The sequence below is a fragment of the Triticum urartu genome, chromosome 4 (assembly GCF_003073215.2).
Source record: "Triticum urartu cultivar G1812 chromosome 4, Tu2.1, whole genome shotgun sequence".
NCBI classification, from domain to species: domain Eukaryota; kingdom Viridiplantae; phylum Streptophyta; class Magnoliopsida; order Poales; family Poaceae; genus Triticum; species Triticum urartu.
In genome coordinates, this window is record NC_053025.1 from 481607484 (window position 1) to 481630262 (window position 22779).

Consider the following 22779-nt stretch of genomic DNA (forward strand, 5'->3'; position numbering starts at 1 on the left):
TCCTATTATTTCTTATGATGAATCAGGTAACGAGGAGGAGCCTCCTATTCAACCAATCTCATTAATAAGGAGCTCCAAAAAGAGGATTGAACCCACACATGATGTGGTGAAGAAGAAGAAAAGAAAAAGGAAGAGAGGTAAAAAGATATCCCCCCCAAATAATGCTGCTCCTATTACTATTGTGCCTCATGAAAATATAATTGTGGAATATAATGATACTTCTTATAATCTTGAAAATCTTTTTGGCACTTGCTTGGAAGAATATGATAATTGCTATACTATTGGTGCTATCCATACTATTAATGATGAGAGTGATTATGCTTATGATATGAAAAGGCCCAAACTTGGGGATGCTATGTTTGATGAATATGATGTTTTTGAGAATATATTTGCTGCAATTAATGTTTGTCCCAAGCTTGGGGATGCTACGTTTAATGAAGATGATATTTTTAGTCTCCCAAGTGTTGATATGCAAATTTATAATGATGATAGCATGCCTCCTACTTATGATGATTATTGTGATGATACTTATGCTATAAAAGTAGTGATTATATTTATAAAACTTTTCATGATTATGGTTACCCCTTTTCTGAACATTACTCTTTTAATGTGGAAACAATTTATAGGATTCGAGTTTCTTATGATACTCCCACTATTTGTGTGGAGAGTACTAAAATTTCTATGCTTGTAGATCATGAAAAGAATGCTTTAGGTGCTGGTTATATTGTTGAATTCATTCATGATGCTACTGAAAATTATTATGAGGGAGGAACATATGCTTGTAGGAATTGCAATAATATCAAGTTTCCTCTCTATGTGTTGAAAATTTTGAAGTTATGCTTGTTTTACCTTCCTATGCAAGTTGATTATTGTTCCCATAAGTTGTTTGCTCACAAAATCCCTATGAATAGGAAGTGGGTTAGACTTAAATGTGCTAGTCATATTCTTCACGATGCTCTTTTTATGTTTCAATTCTTATCTTTTATGTGAGCATCATTGAAATCATCATGCCTAGCTAGGGGCGTTAAACGATAGCGCTTGTTGGGAGGCAACCCAATCTTATTCTTGTTCCTTGCTTTTTGCTCCTGTTTAGTAATAAATAATTTATCTAGCCTCTGTTATGATTGATTTTTTATGTTTTAGTTAGTGTTTGTGCCAAGTAGAACCGTTGGGAAGACTTGGGGAAAGTCTTGTTGATCTTGCTGTAAAAAACAGAAACTTTAGCGCTCACGAGAATTGCTGCCATTTTTTATTGGAAAGTGATATTTAGTTAATTAGTTTTGCAGATGATTAATAGATAAATTCCTTACGTCCAGAAATTTATTTTAGAATTTTTGGGGTTCCAGAAGTTTGCGTTAGTCACAGATTACTACAGACTGTTCTGTTTTTGCCAGATTCTGTTTTTCGTGTGTTGTTTGCTTATTTTGATGAATCTATGGCTAATAAAATAGTTTATAAACCATAGAGAAGTTGGAATACAGTAGGTTTAACACCAATATAAATAAATAATGAGTTAATTACAGTACCTTGAAGTGGTGTTTTGTTTTCTTTCGCTAACGGAGCTTACGAGTTTTCTGTTAAGTTTTGTGTTGTGAAGTTTTCAAGTTTTGGGTAAAGATTCGATGGATTATGGAATAAGGAGTGGCAAGAGCCTAATCTTGGGGATTACCAAGGAACCCCAAGGTAATATTCAAGGAAAACCAAGAGCCTAAGCTTGGGGATGCCCCGGAAGGCATCCCCTTTTTCGTCCCCGTTCATCGGTAACTTTACTTGGAGCTATATTTTTATTCACCACATGATATGTGTTTTGCTTGGAGCGTCATTTTATTAAGTTTTGCTTGCTGTTTGAATAAAATACCAAGATATGAAATTCTTTAATGTTAGAGAGTCTTCACATAGTTGCATAATTATTCGACTACTCATTGATCTTCACTTGTATCTTTTGGAGTAGTTTGTCATTTGCTCTAGTGCTTCACTTATATCCTTTTAGAGCACAGTGCTGGTTTGATTTTGAAGAAATAGATGAACTCTTGTGCTTCACTTATATTATTTTGAGAGTCTTTTAGAACAGCATGGTAATTTGCTTTGGTTATGAAATTAGTCCTAATATGATGGGCATCCAAGAGGGATATAATAAAAACTTTCATATGAAGTGCATTGAATACTAAGAGAAGTTTGGTACTTGATAATTGTTTTGAGATATGGAGATGGTGATATTAGAGTCATGCTAGTTGAGTAGTTGTGAATTTGAGAAATGCTTGTGTTGAAGTTTGTGATTCCCGTAGCATGCACGTATGGCGAACCGTTATGTTAAGAAGTCGGAGCATGATGTATTTATTAATTGTCCTCCTTATGAGTGGCGGTCGGGGACGAGCGATGGTCTTTTCCTACCAATCTATCCCCCTAGGAGCATGCGCGTAGTACTTTGCTTCGATAACTAATAGATTTTTGCAATAAGTATGTGAGTTCTTTATGACTAATGTTGAGTCCATGGATTATACGCACTCTCACCCTTCCACCATTGATAGCCTATCTAATACCGTGCACCTTTCGCCGGTATCATAACCTTCCTCAAAACAGCCACCATACCTACCTATCATGGCATTTCCATAGCCATTCCAAGATATATTGCCATGCAACTTTCCACCGTTCCGTTTACTATGACACGCTCCATCTTTGGTACCGTGCATTGCCCTTTCTCACTTTGAGAGTTGGTGCAAACTTCGCCGGTGCATCCAAACCCCGTGATACGATACGCTCTATCACACATAAACCTCCTTATGTCTTCCTCAAAACAGCCACCATACCTACCTATTATGGCATTTCCATAGCCATTCCGAGATATATTGCCATGCAACTTTCCACCGTTCCGTTTATTATGACACGCATCATCATTGTCATATTGCCTTGCATGATCATGTAGTTGACATCATATTTGTGGCAAAGCCACCGTTCATAATTCTTTCATACATGTCACTCATGAGTCATTGCACATCCCGGTACACCGCCGGAGGCATTCATATAGAGTCATATCTTGTTCTAAGTATCGAGTTGTAATTCTTGAGTTGTAAGTAAATAAAAGTGTGATGATCATCATTATTAGAGCATTGTCCCAGTGAGGAAAGGTTGATGGAGACTATGATTCCCCCACAAGTCGGGATGAGACTCCGGACTAAAAAAAAGGCCAAAAAAAGAAAGGCAAAAAAGGAAAGGCCAAATAAAAAATAAAAATAAACAAAAGGGATAATGCTACTATCCCTTTTTCCACATTTGTGCTTCAAAGTAGCACCATGATCTTCATGATAGAGAGTCTCTTGTTTTGTCACTTTCATATACTAGTGGGAAATTTTCATTATAGAACTTGGCTTGTATATTCCAACAATGGGCCTCCTCAAGTGCCCTAGGTCTTCGTGAGCAAGCAAGTTGGATGCACACCCACTTAGTTTCTTTTGTTGAGCTTTCATACATTTATAGCTCTTGTGCATCCGTTGCATGGCAATCCCTACTCACTCACATTGATATCTATTGATGGGCATCTCCATAGCCCGTTGATACGCCTAGTCGATGTGAGACTATCTTCTCCTTTTTGTCTTCTCCACAACCACCATTCTATTCCATCTATAGTGCTATGTCCATGGCTCACGCTCATGTATTGCGTGAAGATTGAAAAAGTTTGAGAACATCAAAAGTATGAAACAATTGCTTGGCTTGTCATCGGGGTTGTGCATGATTTAAATACGTTGTGTGGTGAAGATGGAGCATAGCCAGACTATATGATTTTGTAGGGATAGCTTTCTTTGGCCATGTTATTTTGAGAAGACATAATTGCTTAGTTAGTATGCTTGAAGTATTATTATTTTTATCTCAATATTAAACCTTTGTCTTGGATCTGAATATTCTTGCCACAATAAAGAGAATTACATGGATAAATATGTTAGGTAGCATTCCACATCAAAAATTCTGTTTTTATCATTTACCTACTCGAGGACGCGCAGAAATTAAGCTTGGGGATGCTGATACGTCTCCAACGTATCTATAATTTTTGATTGTTCCATGCTATTATATTATCAACCTTGGATGTTTTATATGCATTTATATGCTATTTTATATGATTTTTGGGACTAACCTATTAACCTGGAGCCCAGTGCCAGTTTATGTTTTTTTCCTTGTTTTAGAGTATCGCAGAAAAGGAAAATCAAACGGAGTCCAATTGACCTGAAACTTCACGAAACTTATTTTTGGACCAGAAGAAGCCCACGGAGTATCGGAGTTAGACCAGGAGAGTCCCGGGCTGCCCACGAGGGTGGGGGGTGCGCCCACCCCCTGGGCGCGCCCCTGCCTCGTGGACAGCCCGGAGGTCCACCGAGGTACTTCTTCTTCCTATATATATCCATATACCCTAAAAACTTCGGGGAGCAAAATAGTCGGGAGTTCCGCCGCCAGAAGCCTCCATAGCCACCGAAAGCCAATTTAGACCCGTTCCGGCACCCTTCCGGAGGGGGGAATCCCTCTCCGGTGGCCATCTTCATCATCCCGGTGCTCTCCATGACGAGGAGGGAGTAGTTCTCCCTCGGGGCTGAGGGTATGTACCCGTAGCTATGTGTTTGATCTCTCTCTCTAGTGTTCTTGAGGTGGTACGATCTTGATGTATCGCGAGCTTTGCTATTATAGTTGGATCTTATGATGTTTCTCCCCCTCTACTCTCTTGTAATGAATTGAGTTTTCCCTTTGAAGTTATCTTATCGGATTGAGTCTTTAAGGATTTGAGAACAATTGATGTATGTCTTGCGTGGGATACCCATGGTGACAATGGGGTATTCTATTGATCCACTTGATGTGTGTTTTGGTGATCAACTTGCGGGTTCCGCCCATGAACCTATGCATAGGGGTTGGCACACGTTTTTGTCTTGACTCTCCGGTAGAAACTTTGAGGCACTCTTTGAGGTTCTATGTGTTGGTTGAATAGATGAATCTAAGATTGTGTGATGCATATCGTATAATCATACCCACGGATACTTGAGGTGACATTGGAGTATCTTGGTGACATTAGGGTTTTGGTTGATTTGTGTCTTAAGGTGTTATTCTAGTACGAACTCTAGGGCTGTTTGTGACACTTATAGGAATAGCCCAACAGATTGATTGGAAAGGATAACTTTGAGGTGGTTTCGTACCCTACCATAATCTCTTCGTTTGTTCTCCGCTATTAGTGACTTTGGAGTGACTCTTTGTTGCATGTTGAGGGATAGTTATATGATCCAATTATGTTATTATTGTTGAGAGGACTTGCACTAGTGAAAGTATGAACCCTAGGCCTTGTTTCAACGCATTGCTATACCGTTTCCGCTCACTTTTATCATTAGTTACCTTGCTGTTTTTATATTTTCAGTTTACAAAAACCTTTATCTACCATCCATATACTACTTGTATCACCATCTCTTCGCCGAACTAGTGCACCTATACAATTTACCATTGTATTGGGTGTGTTGGGGACACAAGAGACTCTTTGTTATTTGGTTGCAGGGTTGCTTGAGATAGACCATCTTCATCCTACGCCTCCCACGGATTGATAAACCTTAGGTCATCCACTTGAGGGAAATTTGCTACTGTCCTACAAACCTCTGCACTTGGAGGCCCAACAACGTCTACAAGAAGAAGGTTGTGTAGTAGACATCAATAATCACCCACTTACGTTGTGACGTTTGATAGCACATAAGGTATTCCTCCGGTATTCGGGAGTTGCATGATCTCATAGTCGAAGGAATATGTATTTGACATGAAGGAAGCAATAGCAATAAAACTGAACGTTCATAATGCTAAGCTAACGAATGGGTCTTGTCCATCACATCATTCTCCTAGTGATGTGATCCCGTTATCAAATGACAACTCATGTACATGGTTAGGAAACCTTAACCATCTTTGATCAACGAGCTAGTCAAGTAGAGGCTCACTAGGGACACAATGTTTGTCTATGTATTCACACACGTATTTAGGTTTCCGATCAATACAGTTCTAGCATGAATAATAAAAATTTATCATGAATAAGGAAATATAAAATAACAACTTTATTATTGCCTCTAGGGCATATTTCCTTCACGTTTTCCCCTTAGTAGCAACAATACAAATACATGCCTCACTACGCCTTTTGTCATGAGGTGAGGACACCGCAAGATTGAACCTACTACTATGCACCACTTCCACTAAAGATCTAATCATCAACTTGGCTAAAGAAAATTCATAGATCGGAAAGCATTACATTGCTATAACAATCGTAAAGAATGAAGTTCAGAAAAGACTCTTTCAATGAAAATCCAATCATAAACCCACAATTCATCGGATCCCAACAAACACACCCCAAAATAAGATTACATCGGATGGAAATCCGAGGAGAACATTGTATTGAAGATCAAAGAGAGAGAAGAAGCCATCTAGATAATCACTATATGGACCCGCAGGCCTGTGGTAAACTACTCACACATCATCGCAGGTGCAACATGGTTGATGTAGAGGCCCTCCGTGATCGATCCCCCCTCCGGCAGAGTACCGGCGAAGGTCACTAGACGGGATCGCGGAAAAGAACAGATGTTTGCGGCGGCGAATAATTGTTTTGGGTCTCACTCTGGTGGTTTTGGGATTCTAGGGAATTTATGGAAGTGGAATTAGGTCAAACGAAGCTATGGGTGGCCCACAAGCTCAGGTGCCCCCTTGGGGGTGCGCAGTGTAAGCTTGTGGCCCAATCGCATATCTTTTGGCCTCCTCCCGAAGCTTCGAGGGACCCTTCTAGTCCAGAAAAATCATCGTAAAGTTTCATCGCGTTTGGACTTCGTTTGGTATTGTTTTTCGACGAAACAATAAAATAGGCAAAAATAGGAATTGACACCCGGCACTAGGTTAATAGGTTAGTTCCCAAACATGATATAAAATTGCATGTAAAGCATACAAGATTGATAATATGATAGCATGAAACAACCAAAAATTACAAGGTATCATCCCATTGGTCACAGTCGTCTTCCCCAACCGCCCACACACCTCACCCAAGATCCCGACATGCACGAATTCCACCCAGGCACCCATCGTGCATGCTGCCCTTGCGTCCATGTCCTTTAGATCCCCTCATCGCCCTCTTCATTCCGCCCTAACAAATCGACACCCTCGCTGTCAGGCTCACTGTCGGTTGACCCTACATCTCTGCCTCTGCCCTAACTAGTCCGGCCTCGATTTCGGCCACCTTAGTCGTCCCCTTGACCCACTGCTACCACCACTCAACTTTGATGTCACGCGCATCTGATGGACCCCCTTCGCTCGAGCTTTGCCTCTGGGAACGTTGACTTCATCTCAGGCGCCCCCCTGCGCATCGTTCTCGTCGCCCCCGATGCACGCCAAGATCACCTTCGACCTTGCCGTGCTCCGACGCACACGTATGTGCCGTACATTGCCTGGAGACCCCCGAGAGCATCATCGATGATAAGCCCGAGAGCCAGCACCGCCGTCTTTGCATTTTACGATGAGTTCTTCGACGATCTACCTCCGGCGAGCTCCCTCAGATCTAATTCCCACCACCATTTCAAATCTGATGCACCATGTTAGTTCACTTATTCGAATTGGTACATGATGACCCACAAGTATAGGGGATCAATCATAGCCCTTTTGATAAGTAAGAGTGTCGAACCCAACGAGGAGCAGAAGGAAATGATAAGCGATTTTCAGCAAGGTATTCTCTGCAAGTACTGAAAGTAGCAGTGATAGATAGTTTTGTAGTAGGATAATTTGTAGCAAGTAACAAGTAGCAACAGTAAAAAAGGTGAAGCAAGGTGGACCAATCCTTTTTATAGCAAAGGACAAGCCCGAATGTTCTCTTATAGTAAGCCAAGCATTCTCGGGGACACATGGGAATTGTCGTCTAGTCAGTTTCATGATGTTTATTTGATTCACGTTCGCTACTTTGATAATTTGGGACATGGGTGGAACAGTGCTTGGGTGTTCTTCTTACTTGAACAAGCAACCCACTTATGATTACCCCCTCTCGCAAGCATCCACAACTACGAAAGAAGAATTAAGATAAATCTAACCATAACATGAAACATATGGATCCAAATCAGCCCCTTACGGAATAACGCATAAACTAGGGTTTAAGCTTCTGTCACTCTAGCAATCCATCATCTACTTATTACTCCACAATGCCTTCCCTTAGGCCCAAGTATGGTGAAGTGTAATGTAGTCGATGTTCACATGACACCACTAAAGGAAGCAACAACATACATATCATCAAAATATCGAACGAATACCAAATTCACATGATTACTTATAACAAGACTTCTCCCATGTCCTCAAGAACAAAAGTAACTACTCACAAATCACATTCATGTTCAAGATCAGAGGGGTATTGAATATGCTTGAGGATCTGAACATTTAATCTTCCACCAAATAAACCAACTAGCATCAACTACAAGATGTAATCAACACTACTAGTCACCCACAGGTACCAATTTGAGGTTCCGGTACAAAGATTGAACACAAGAGATGAACTAGGGTTTGAGAGGAGATGGTGCTGTTGAAGATGTTGATGGAGATTGGCCTCCTAAAGATGAGAGGTCGTTGGTGATGTCAATGGCTTTGATTTCCCCCTCCCGGAGGGAAGTTTCCCCGGTGGAATCGCTCCTCCGGAGAGCAAAAGTGCTCCTGCCCAAGTTCCGCCTCAAGACGGCGGCGCTTCGTCCTGAAAGTCTTCCCTTTATTTTTTCTAGGGAAAATGCTCCATATAGCAGAGATGGGCACCGGAGGCCTGCCATGGGGCTCATAAGCTCATAGGGCGCGCCCCTGAGCTTGTCGCTCACTGGTGGTCCTCCTCCTAGTATTTCTTCCACCAATATTTTTAATATATTCCAAAATAATTCTCTGTAAATGTTCAAGTCATTTTAAGTTGTGTAGAATAGCTATCTCTACTATAGCCTTCTCCGGTCCAGAATCCCAGCCGCCGGCAATCTCCCTCTTCATGTGAAACTTGCAATATAAGAGAGAAAAGGCATAAGAATAGTATCATAAAGTGTAATAATGACCCAAAACACAATAAAACATGATGCAAAATGGACGTATCAGTACATGCCAATAGAAACACGCCATGTGTGCTACCTTATCCGTAACATAAATGGATTTAAATTTAATCAGTGAATTAAGTAGGCACTTTTACAGAAAACCCCCTGGATATTCAATCTACCATACTTTTACTAGTAGGTCCAAATAGAGTGATTTCTTTGCAAATTAAACCTATTGAAATATACTTTCACCTATATGAACAAAATTTGGAATTTGAATAGTTTAAAATTTCAAATCAAATAGAATGAATTTAAATTTAAATAGGGAGAACCCTACAATTTATAAATCCAAATTAAATAATACTTTTTGCAAAATAAAACTAGAGAATTATAGTTTCAACTTAGGCCCGTGGAGTAAATATTTGAATAATCTAAAATGTGAGTTTAGATAGAATTCAGTAGAAGCTAGAAATTAAAATGAAATTTAAAACTGTTCAGATTAAATTTTGAATAAAAGATTAAATAGGAATAGAAATTCTACAGAGCTCCCAAGAAACTTCTTATATACACAAGGATCTTCATCATTTTTAATGAAAACTCTTTTATCACTTCATCAAAACATTGATTCCAGCTCCTGGATGCTTGCTTCAAACCATAGATAGACCTTAGAAGTTTGCACACCTTTCTGGCATCTTTAGAATTGGCAAAACCTTCTGGTTGTATCATATATGCATCCTCTTTCGGGTATCCATTTAGGGAAGCAATTTTGACTTCCATCTGCCATATTTCATAATCGAAATATGCAGCAATATCCATAATAATCCGCACAGACTTTAGCATAGGAGAAAGTCTCATCATAAGCAATGCCCTCAACCTGCGAAAACCCTTTTGCAACCAGCCTTGCTTTATAGATGGTAGGATTACCGTTCACATCTATTTTTCTTCTGAAGATCCATTTGCATTGTATGGATTTCACACCCTTTGGAGGATCGACCAAGTTCCAAATTTGATTCTCATACATGGACACCATTTCGAGTTACATGGCTTTGAGCCATTCATTTGAGCTGGGTGCCACCATCGCTTCTCTATAGTGCACAGGTTCATCTTCTTCTAAGATGAATATTTCATTTATAGACCATTCAAGAGGTTCGATAACTCTTCCTGACCTATGCGGTCCAGTTACAGTCTTAACTGGAGTTTTGATACGTCTCCAATGTATCTATAATTTTTGATTGCTCCATGCTATATTATCCTCTGTTTTGGATGTTTATGGGCTTTATTATACACTTTTATATCATTTTTGGGACTAACCTATTAACCCAGAGCCCAGTGCCATTTTCTGTTTTTACCTTGTTTTAGAATATCGTGGAAAAGGAAAACCAAACGGAGTCCAATTGACCTGAAACTTCATGGAACTTATTTTTGGATCAGAAGCAACCAGGGAGACTTGGAGTCTACGTCAAGGAAGCTTCGAGGAGGCCACGAGGTAGGGGGGCGTGCCCTCCACCCTCATGGGCCCCTCGTGGCTCCCCTGACGTACTTCTTCCGCCTATATATCTCCATATACCCTAAAACATCCGGGAGCACAATAGATCGGGAGTTCCGCCGCCAGAAGCCTCCGTAGCCACCGAAAGCCAATCTAGACCCATTCCGGCACCCTGCCTGAGGGCGGATCCCTCTCCGGTGGCCATCTTCATCATCCCGGTGCTCTCCATGACGAGGAGGGAGTAGTTCTCCCTCGGGGCTGAGGGTATGTACCGGTAGCTATGTGTTTGATCTCTCTCTCTCACTCTCTCGTGTTCTTGATTTGGCACGATCTTGACGTATCGCGAGCTTTACTATTATATTTGGATCCTATGATGTTTTCTCCCCCCTCTACTCTCTTGTAATGAATTGAGTTTCCCCTTTGAAGTAATCTTATCGGATTGAGTCTTTAAAGATTTGAGAACACTTGATGTATGTCTTGCCGTGCGTATCTGTGGTGACAATGGGATACCACGTGATTCACTTGATGTATGTTTTGGTGATCAACTTGCGGGTTCCACCCATGAACCTATGCATAGGGGTTGGCACACGTTTTCGTCGTGATTCTCCGGTAGAAACTTTGGGGCACTCTTTGAGGTCCTATGTGTTGGTTGAATAGATGAATCTGAGATTGTGTGACGCATATCATGTAATCATACCCACGGATACTTGAGGTGACATTGGAGTATCTAGGTGACATTAGGGTTTTGGTTGATTTGTGTCTTAAGGTGTTATTCTAGTATGAACTCTAGGGCTGTTTGTGACACTTATAGGAATAGCCCAACAGATTGATTGGAAAGAATAACTTTGAGGTGGTTTCGTACCCTACCATAATCTCTTCGTTTGTTCTCCGCTATTAGTGACTTTGGAGTGACTCTTTGTTGCATGTTGAGGGATAGTTATGTGATCCAATTATGTTAGTATTGTTGAGGGAACTTACACTAGCGAAAGTATGAACCCTAGGCCTTGTTTCCTATCATTGCAATACCGTTTACACTCACTTTTATCATTAATTACCTTGCGGTTTTTATAATTTCAGATTACAAAAACCTATATCTATTATCCATATTGCACTTGTATCACCATCTCTTCGCCGAACTAGTGCACCTATACAATTTACCATTGTATTAGGTGTGTTGGGGACACAAGAGACTCTTTGTTATTTGGTTGCAGGGTTGCTTGAGAGAGACCATCTTCATCCTATGCCTTCTACGGATTGATAAACCTTAGGTCATCCACTTGAGGGAAATTTGCTACTGTCCTACAAACCTCTGCACTTGGAGGCCCAACAACGTCTACAAGAAGAAGGTTGTGTAGTAGACATCAAGTTTTTACAACTGGTGTAGTAACTTCTGGTTCAGTTGCATGGACAACTTCCAGAACATATTTTGTTTCATTAGTCATGCTCACTTCTGAAGATTTAGTAATCTCGTCAAGCTATATTGTCCCCCCACTTCTTTATCAAGAAACTTCTTCTCGAGAAAGTGTTCATTCTTTGCGACAAACACTTTGACTTCGAAATTTTGGTAGAAGGAATACACAATTATTTCTTTGGGATAACCTACAAAGTAGCACTTGTTTTCTTTGGGATCGAGCTTATTTGGCTGCATTTACATAAGTTTCACAACCCTAAATCTTGATATGCGACAAATTGGGATTCTTCCCTTTCCATAACTCATATGGTGTCATCTTAACAGACTTAGATGGTGCTTTGTTGTGATGCCCCGAGACCGATGCGCCAGGTGTCTTCCAGTTATTCGCCGTCGTTGCCATGTCTTTCTCTTGCGTGTTGCATCTTGCCATGTCATCATGTGCATTGCATCATCATGTTTTCAAAGCTTGCATTCGTCCGGTTTCCCCTAGTTCTCTCCGTTGTCCGTTCTGAGCGCAGACACACTTGCATGCGCCCGCGGCACGTCCGAAATATTATTTTATAAGTGGACGGAAAATGTTCTTGGAATGGGATGAAAGTTGGCATGTGGTGTTTTTATGTTTTCGGTAGACCGCCTATCAATTTTTGTCGCATTCGGAGCTTGTTTGATAGCCCAACCGTTAAACTTATAGCGGCATTATAGCCGGTCAAACGTCAGACGTTTTCGGTCTCCGGAAACTGTTGCCGGGCTGCCTTCTCTTCTCTCCTCTCAGCCCATCACACTCCCCACAACCCACCTAGCCCACCTACCTAACCCCCCTTGCGACCGGTGTCGTCCGATTGTTATTGGAGGGTCTAGAAAACCCCCTAACCCTAGAAACCTGCTATATAAACAAACCCTCCTTCCTGATTTGGACAACCCTAGTCTAAAACTACCCCTAAACCTTCCCCTACCTCTGCCCCGCAGCTGCAGCCACCGCCACCCCATCGTTTTCCGTGCCGATCCCCTCCTCCTTCGCCACTTATCAGCGTCCCAGTGGCCGCGCCGCCACCTGATCGCCGTTTCGGCCAACCAGGCGCTGCCACGCGCCCCCTGCCCCGCTCCCACCACCGCACGCATGCCCAGGCCCGGGCGAGGCCTGCCAAGCCCATCGGGGCCCGTCCCCGAGCCCGTCCGCCGTCGCCCACGGCCCCCGCTACCCGCCGCCGTGCTCCCGCACCCGGTTGCCGCACCACCTCGCCTTCCCGCCCGCCGGCGACCAAGGCCACCGGAGCACGTCAAGACCTCGCCGGAGTCAAACCTCATGCCGTTGAGGACGACCGCCTCCTCCCAGGTCATCCGCACCTCGTTCCCCGTGCTCCCTTTTCTTCCCTCTCTCCCCTCACCCGGTCTGTCTCCCTCTCTCTCGCAGGCGCTGCAGGGAGCTCCACCGCCGGCCTCATCTTCGTCGGATCCGGCCTGGCCCCGCTGGATCCAGGGTCCTTGATCTGTTCCCGGCCACGCCTTGGCTCGCCGGAGTCACAACCGCCGCCGGCGTCCCCTTTGCCGTCTGTGCGTGCGTGTGAGCACACGCATAACCACCGCGTTGACCTCGCCAGCAGGCCTTCTAGCGCTAGGTGGGCCGGCCTCCACTCTAGCCGCGGCCCAGCGCTCATCTCTGCTTCCCCTTCAACCGGCCGACCTCCCCTACGCCAGCTGGGCTTGGCCCAATGCGAGAAACCATGCCCAGATCCAGTTTTGGCCCGTTGAGGTTTTTTTTCCACTGGCTACGAATTTAGCATTTTTCCGTAGAATTCCAGAATTGCAGAAAACCCCCTAAGTTTCATGCATTTAATAACTCCACAACCGTGCGTCGGTTTAAAATGTTTTATATATGTAACTTGCTTAGAATTTCATCTAGTTTCATAATATGCTACTTCCATCTATGTTAAAAATGTTTAAAATGCTGTTTGAGTTTATTTTGCATAAATGCCATGTTAAAATGATTTAATTCATAACTAATTAACCATAGCTCAGATGTAAATAATCTTTATATGTAAATGGGGTAGAAAAATGCATAGATTAACATGGTGGCAATACTTTGCATGTTTAACAACTCTAAAATTGTGTTTAGGGAAGAACAGTACCAAAACCATAAATTGCTTATGGGGATTTTCCGAAATTGTTGTTTGTTGTTCTGGCCTCATTTAAACTTGTTTAGATGTGTAGTTTACTTTTGCCTCACCTCTTGCCATGTTTAATAACATTTAATATTGTTGGGTACATAACCAGGAGCGAACTAAATAATCGAATGTGGTGTTTAGTCAATATGCAACTCATTGCATATTGAGCTCCACTTAATTTGTAGTATTGATTGTTGCACTTTGCCATGCCATGCCTCTTTAAACCGGACATGCATCATACTTGGTTGCGCATCATGCCATGTTTATGTGATGGTTGTTTACTATGTTGCTTGCTTCTTTCCGGGTTGTTTCTCTCGTTAGCTTCGGTTTCGTTCCGGAGTTGTGAGGATTCCTTCGATTATGTCTGCTTGTCTTCTTAATGGACTCGTTCTTCTTCCTTGCGGGATCTCAGGAAAGATGACCATACCTTCGATATCACTTCTATCTTTGCTTGCTAGTTGTTCGCTCTATCGCTATGTCGCGCTACCTACCACTTGTTATATCATGCCTCCCATATTGCCATGTCAAGCCTCTAACCCACCTTCCTAGCAAACCGTTGTTTGGCTATGTTACCGCTTTTGCTCAGCCCCTCTTATAGTGTTGTTAGTTGCAGGTGAAACTGAAGTTTGTTCCATGTTGGAACATGGATATGTTGGGATATCACAATATATCTTATGTAATTAATGCATCTATATACTTGGTAAAGGGTGGAAGGCTCGGCCTTATGCCTGGTGTTTTGTTGCACTCTTGCCGCCCTAGTTTCCGTCATACTGATGTTATGTTCCTTGATTTTGCGTTCCTTACGCGGTTGGGTGTTATGGGAACCCCTTGACAGTTCGCTTTGAATAAAACTCCTCCAGCAAGGCCCAACCTTGGTTTTACATTTGCCTAACAACCTATAACTTTCCCTTGGGTTTTCGCAAGCCCAATGGTCATCTTTATTTTAACCCCCCGGACCAGTGCTTCTCTTAGTGTTGGTCCGAACTGGGCAGCCTGCGGGGCCACCTCGGGGCAACTTGAGGGCTGGTTTTACTCATAGCTTGACCTATCTGGTGTGCCATGAGAACGAGATACGTGCGACTCCTATCGGGATTGTCGGCACATCGGGCGGCTTAGCTGGTCTTGTTTTACCTTGTCAAAATGTCTTGTAACCGGGATTCCGAGACTGATCGAGTCTTTCCGGGAGAAGGAATATCCTTCGTTGATCGTGAGAGCTTGTGATGGGCTAAGTTGGGACACCCCTGCAAGGTTTAAACTTTCGAAAGCCGTGCCCGTGGTTATGTGGCAGATGGGAATTTGTTAATGTCCGGTTGTAGAGAACTTGACACTTGACTTAATTAAAATGCATCAACCGCGTGTGTAGCCGTGATGGTCTCTTTTCGGCGGAGTCCGGGAACTGGATACGGTTCTTGTGTTATGGTTGAACATAAGTAGTTTCAGGATCACTTCTAGCTTCTCGACCATTGCGTTGCTTCTCTTCTCGCTATAATTTGCGTATGTTATCCACCATATATGCTTAGTGCTTGCTGCAGCTCCACCTCATTACCTTATCCTACCCATAAGCTTAAATAATCTTGATCTCGCGGGTGTGAGATTGCTGAGTCCTCGTGGCTCACGGATACTTCCAAACAGTTGCAGGTGCCAATGATACCAGTGCAGGTGACGCAACCGAGCTCAAGTGGGAGATCGATGAAGATCTTGATCGTTGTTATGTGTCTTTTCCGGTTGATCAATAGTGGTGCCCAGTTGGGACGATCGGGGATCTAGCATTTGGGGTTGTCTTCTTTTATTTTGGTTCCGTAGTCGGACCTTGATTGTACTCTGGATGATGTATGTTTAACTTGTTATTTGTGTGAAGTGGCAATTATAATCCAACTCTTTATCCCTTTCTTATTCAGTACATGGGATTGTGTGAAGATTACCCCACTTGCGACTAAACCACCATGCGGTTATACCTCTAAGTCGTGCCTCGACACGTGGGAGATATAGCCGCATCGTGGGTGTTACAAGTTGGTAGATCGAATCACTGACGTTGTTGAGTCTAGAACAAAAATGTTTTGAGTCTTAGGATTATATATATCGGAGAGTAGGATTCTTTTTACTCCTCAGTCCCTTCGTCGCTCTGGTGAGGCCTCCTGACGTAGAAGTTTTGACTTTTCTCTCCTCAAAGTTCATGAAAAAAAATTAGGATCACGCAGGTATCTTGGAATCGTTCCGATATTCTTGTGACGAGAACATTGTTCTTGGTGCCTCCTGACATTTAGGGGTTGTGGCAGTGTCCCAGGGAGTTGAGCTCCGAGGTGTTGTCGTCACAATTTTATCATTGCAGTTCTGGAATACCTGAGTTCGCCGACATCGAAAATCTCTTTCATGCAGTTGTTGGTGAGATAACCTTGACGCCACCCAGTACTGGGGCGGGAGTATGGGAGTATTGCCATAACTCGTATAACGGATGCTTTTCGAAGGTTGAGGTACATGATTTTCGAAGGTTTCTTGGTTATGTGTTGAAGGAGGGATACTGCTGGATGTAGGAATTGTTAGTTTGGGTGAGATATTATGCTTCCCCTGTATCCCCAACACCTGATTGCATAACCAGAAAGTTTCAGGAGTTTATAAGTGGGAATTCAAGTAGCTCCTAGGATATCTTTCCGACAGATGCATGATATGAGATTGGGGTTCGACGTCGAGTGGTCCGCCTATCCACGGTTGGTTTTACAGTGGTCTCGTTGTGTCTTAAAGAGTCCTTGGCTATGCTGACTCGGGGACGCTTCGTATGTCATGTGCACTGCCTTGTACACTATGGTGCTATACGATGGAGCCTGTGTGGTCCCCACCATGAAAACTTCGGACGAAATCTCAATCATATGTTTGTTCCGGCTTATTCTACAAGCCAATCTTTGTTTTGTTTTGAGTTGTGGTATTCGAGTTGCTTCAATGTCAAGTGTTGAATCCATACCTTTTCCCAAATGATGTTCTCATATTTCTATGGGAGTGTTAATCCTTTTCGATCATCGAGATGGTCATGCTAATTCTTTTCAACCGGCGTGTTTCTCTTCAAGTGGGTCCGATCATTTTTCAATATTTGCAAGATCAACTCTAAGTTTTCTCAACGGTATCCATTCCATCTACCCCAAGTTGCCTTTGTTTTTCCCACCCTCCCACCCTTTTTTCTTCAAGGAATCAGATGTCTTAATCAAGTATCCATTTTATTCATGTGAAGTCTCTTCATTCCTTTCAATCAATGTTATTACCCGGTGGTTCTCATGAAGATACTAACAGAGCTTCAAGTTTATTATTCTTCATTCTCTTTTATTCTCCGGTGGATTTAATTCAAGCTTTGTCGATCATATCCTTTCCTCGTTTCTAATGTCTTCTCATGCCGGTGCACCTCATAATCATTCCCTGCTTGCTATTCAATTGTTACGGAGTGCCGAAGATATCTCAGAAGATTCAAGCTTCCATTCTCGATTCGCTCAAGTTCTTTTGAGGATGTTATCTCTTTCAAGCCATTTAATTCAACTGGTGCAATCTATCTTCCAAGTGACCTTTTCAACGGTGTTTTCTTTGAGTGGGCCCTAACCCACAGGTCTTTTCCCAGGATCTTACCCGACTCTTCTATTTTTTCAGAGCTATTCTTAAATCTTCTAAAGTTTGATGTAAGAATAAATCATCATCAGTCAAATGTCTTTCTCCAAGATCTTTCAAAATTCTATCATCGTTGGGTCAACCTTTCTAATTTTTCATTCCGGAGTGCCTCAACAATTTGTGGTGGTGTTTCTCATCGTCATTCTCTGCATTTGAAGACTGAAGAAGTGTTTCCTCTAAATCTTGGTCCATTCTCTCAAAGATTCATGGTTCTAGCATTATGCCATCCTCTCATAATTGTTTTCGATTGTGAGAATTCTTTTCACCCATCCAGAGCAATTCAGGAGTCTTTTCAGTTTGATTCTCCGGAGCCCATCATCTCAGAATTATTCATTCTAGCTTTCGGCTCTCGTTCTCCAAATCTTACCGGTGCGTCATTCAAGTATTCTCTAATCAGCTCGTGATCTATTCGTTCTCATGTATCTAAATTCCCTCAAGTATCTTCATTCGTTTTCCAATTCTTCCCGGTGAATTGTGCTTTTGCTACTTTCATGTTCAATTCTTACGGTGGTTCATTCAAGAGTTCTCTTCCTTGGTTATCATATCAATTCATTCGTTGTTTCAATCCTACAAGTGGTTCATTGAAGACCTTCCCAAGTTGAGCAATATCTCTATTCAGTCCTTTTTTCAACAAGAATAAGTAGTATGCCAAATCTGTTGCTTGTCATCAATTTAAATTGGTGAAGGATACACACAATGTAATTCTTATTATCGTTTCATCCAAGTGATCTAGTTTCTTCTTTCCTGAGTTGTTCATCATGTCACATGTCTCGGTTCGAGATGTTTCATCTTTTCTTTCCGGAGTTTCAAGTTTTCCGCTTTATCTCGTCGCAAAGCTCCATCCAATCATTGCAAGGCTTCAATATTTTATTGTCATCCTTCACTTCTTTTTGATCATTCTTTTATTACCGGAGTTCTTCATGGAGGCTCTACATGGTGGCTCATCAAGGATTCCTTTCAGTCTTCAATTATTCTTCAAGTTTTCTCTCGAAGTTATGATCCGCCAAGCTATACTCTACAATAAACATGGTACTCAACACATGTTTTGTTTTGAGGAGGTCAAGCATTCTTCATCTTGCATTCCGAAGTGCAACTCTTTCATATCTCATCTTTTGAGGTGGTGTTATGTCATTGTTGATATTTTCCCTTCGTGTTTCATGATTCACAAGTTTTCAAGAGTGACATATCTAAATCCATCTTTTTCTCTTCGCTCAAGACATCTTTTCAACCAATCAATCTCTTCATTGGAGTTATCTTGGGTTATATTTCACTTAAAGCTTCCCCTAAGGATTGTTGCTTTTTATGGTGCTCATAAATGACCCAAGTTCTTCATTTGTCCTCCCGATGAAATAAGCTTCTCATCTCCTTGTTGATGTCAATTCAATCTATTGTTTCCGCTACTGGCAGAATTTCACCTCAAATTTCAAGATGTTTCCCATAAGCCCACAACAAACTTACTCTTTTCGTTGTTGGTTTTCCAATAACTCCGTTCGGCCCTTCTACTAAAGATGCTTTTCAAGCTCATTTGAGGTAGAAGATGTTGTTTTCTCCTCCGTTCTTTTGATTCCATTCTTACATTTGTTCCGGAGGCATTGTGATGTTGCTCTCTTCGACCCATCTTCTTCTTTTGCCAAGATCATGTTCAATTCCTTCCATTTACAGTCGAAGTGCTGTCCAAATTATAGCATCCTTATTCCTTCTCTATCTTGGTTTAACCGGAGTGTTGTCGTAATTGATCTTTATCATTCCTTGTACATCTCGTTTCAACTAGAGTGCTTGCATGTACTTCTTGTCAATTGCAACCCTTTTCTTATGTCTTTCAACCTACAATGTTCTCATAATGTTCCTTGTTCCTCTTTTCCAACGGAGTGTTTTCAACTTTGTACATCTTCGTCGTATTCTTTCTTTCAATTTGTTTAACCTTGCAAGGTTCTTTGGTTTCACTCATTTGTCAAAGAAGCAACTTAGTTTTACCTCTTCTCTTCCTCTTCCGTTTCCCTTCGGTGCCATCCTAGATCTCGGGACGAGATGCTCTTGTAGTGGTGGAGTGTTGTGATGCCCCGAGACCGATGTGCCAGGTGTCTTCTAGTTATTCGCCGTCGTTGCAATGTCTTTCGCTTGCATGTTGCATCTTGTCATGTCATCATGTGCATTACATCATCATGTTTTCAAAACTTGCATCCGTCCGGTTTCCCCAAGTTCTCTCCGTTGTCCGTTCTGAGCCCAGACACACTTGCATGCGCCCGCGGCACGTCCATAATATTATTTTATAAGTGGCCGGAAAAAGTTCTTAAAATGGGATGAAAGTTGTCATGCGGTGTTTTTATGTTGTCGGTAGACCGCCTGTCAATTTTCATCACATTCAGAGCTCGTTTGATAGCCCAACCGTTAAACTTATAGCGGCATTATAGCCGGTCAAACGTCGGACGTTTTCGGTCTCCGGAAACTATTGCCGGGCTGCCTTCTTTTCTCTCCTCTCAGCCCATCGCACTCCCCACAGCCCACCTAGCCCACCTACCTAACCCCCCTTGCGACCGGTGTCGTCCGATCGTCATCGGAGGGTCCAGAAAACCCCCTAACCCTAGCAAACCTCCTATATAAACACCCCTCCTTACTAATTTGGACAACCCTAGTCTAAACCTACCCCTAAACCTTCCCCTACCTCTGTCCCGCAGCTGCAGCCACCACCACCCCATCGTTTTCCATGCCGAGCCCCTCCTCATCCGCCACTTGTCGGCGTCCCAGTGGCCGCGCCGCCACCTGATCACCGTTTCGGCCAACCAGGCGCTGCCACACGCCCCGCTCCCACCACCGCGCGCCCGCCCAGGCCCGGGCAAGGCCCGCCAAGCCCATCGGGGCCAGTCCCAGAGCCCGCACGCCGTCGCCCGCGACTCCCGCTCCCCGCCGCCGCGCTTCCGCACCCGGTTGCCGCACCACCTCGCCTCCCCGCTCGCCGGTGACCAAGGCCACCGGAGCATGTCAGGACCTCACCGTAGTCAAACCTCGTGCCGCTGAGGACGACCGCCTCCTCCCAGGTCGCCCGCACCTCGTTCCCCGTGCTCCCTTTTCTTCCCTCTCTTCCCCTCACCCGTTCCGTCTCCCTCTCTCTCTCGCAGGCGCTGCAGGGAGCTCCACCGCCGGCCTCATCTTCGTCGGATCCGGCCTGGCCCCACTAGATCCAGGGTCCTTGATCCATTCCCGGCCTCGCCTTGGCTCGCCGGAGTCACAACCGCCACCGGCGTCCCCTTCGTCGTCTATGCGTGCGTGCAAGCACACGCATAACCACCGTGTTGACCTCGCCAGCAGGCCTTCCAGCGCCAGGTGGGCCGGCCTCCACTCTAGCCGCGGCCAGTGCCCATCTCTACTTCCCCTTCAACCGGCCGGCCTCCCCTGCGCCAGCTGGGCTTGGCCCAATGTGAGCAACCTTGCCCAGATCCAGTTTCGGCCCGTTGATGTTTTTTTCCACTACCTGCGAATTTAGCATTTTTCCATAGAATTTTGGAATTGCAGAAAACCCCCTAAGTTTCATGCATTTAATAACTCCATAACTCCACAACCGTGCATCGGTGTAAAATGTTTTATATATGTAACTTTTCCTTAGAATTTTATCTAGTTTCATAATATGCTACATTCATCTATGTTAAAAATGCTTAGAATGCTGCTTGAGTTTATTTTGCATAAATGCCATGTTAAAATGATTTAATTCATAACTAATTAACCGTAGCTCGGGTTTAAATAATCTTTTTATGTAAATGGGGTAGAAAAATGCATAGATTAACATGGTGGCTGTACTTTGCATGTTTAACAACTCTAAAATTGTGTTTAGGGCAGAACAGTACCAAAACCATAAATTGCTTATGGGGACTTTTTGGAATTGTTGTTTGTTGTTCCGGCCTCATTTAAACTTGTCTAGATGTGTAGTTTACTTTTGCCTCACCTCTTGCCATGTTTAATAACATTTAATATTGTTGGGTACATAACCGGGAGTGAACTAAATAATCGAATGTGGTGTTTCGTCAATATGCAACTCGTTGCATATTGAGCTCCACTTAATGTGTAGTATTGATTGTTGCACTTTGCCATGCCATGCCTCTTTAAATCGGACATGCATCATACTTGGTTGTGCATCATGCCATGTTTATGTGATGGTTGTTTACTATTTGCTTGCTTCTTTCCGGGTTGCTTCTCTCGTTAGCTTCGGTTTCGTTCCGGAGTTGTGAGGATTCCTTCGACTACGTCCGCTTGTCTTCTTAATGGAATCGTTCTTCTTCCTTGCGGGATCTCAGGCAAGATGACCATACCTTCGATATCACTTCTATCTTTGCTTGCTAGTTGTTCGCTCTATCACTATGTTGCGCTACCTACCACTTGTTATATCATGCCTCCCATATTGCCATGTCAAGCCTCTAACCCACCTTCCTAGCAAACCGTTGTTTGGCTATGTTACCGCTTTTGCTCAGCCCCTCTTATAGCGTTGTTAGTTGCAGGTGAAGCTGAAGTTTGTTCCATGTTGGAACATGGATATGTTGGGATATCACAATATATCTTATGTAATTAATGCATCTATACACTTGGTAAATGGTGGAAGGCTCGGCCTTATGCCTGGTGTTTTGTTCCACCCTTGCGGCCCTAGTTTCCATCATACCGGTGTTATGTTCCTTGATTTTGTGTTCCTTACACGGTTGGGTGTTATGGGAACCCCTTGACAGTTCGCTTTGAATAAAACTCCTCCAGCAAGGCCCAACCTTGGTTTTACATTTGCCTAACAACCTATAACTTTCCCTTGGGTTTTCGCGAGCCCAAGGGTCATCTTTATTTTAACCCCCCCGTGCCAGTGCTTCTCTAAGTGTTGGTCTGAACTGGGCAGCCTGCGGGGCCACCTCGGGGCAACTTGAGGGCTGGTTTTACTCATAGCTTGACCTATCCGGTGTGCCCTGAGAACGAGATACGTGCGAATCCTATCGGGATTGTCGGCACATCGGGCGGCTTTGCTGGTCTTGTTTTACCATTGTCAAAATGTCTTGTAACCGGGATTCCAAGAGTGAT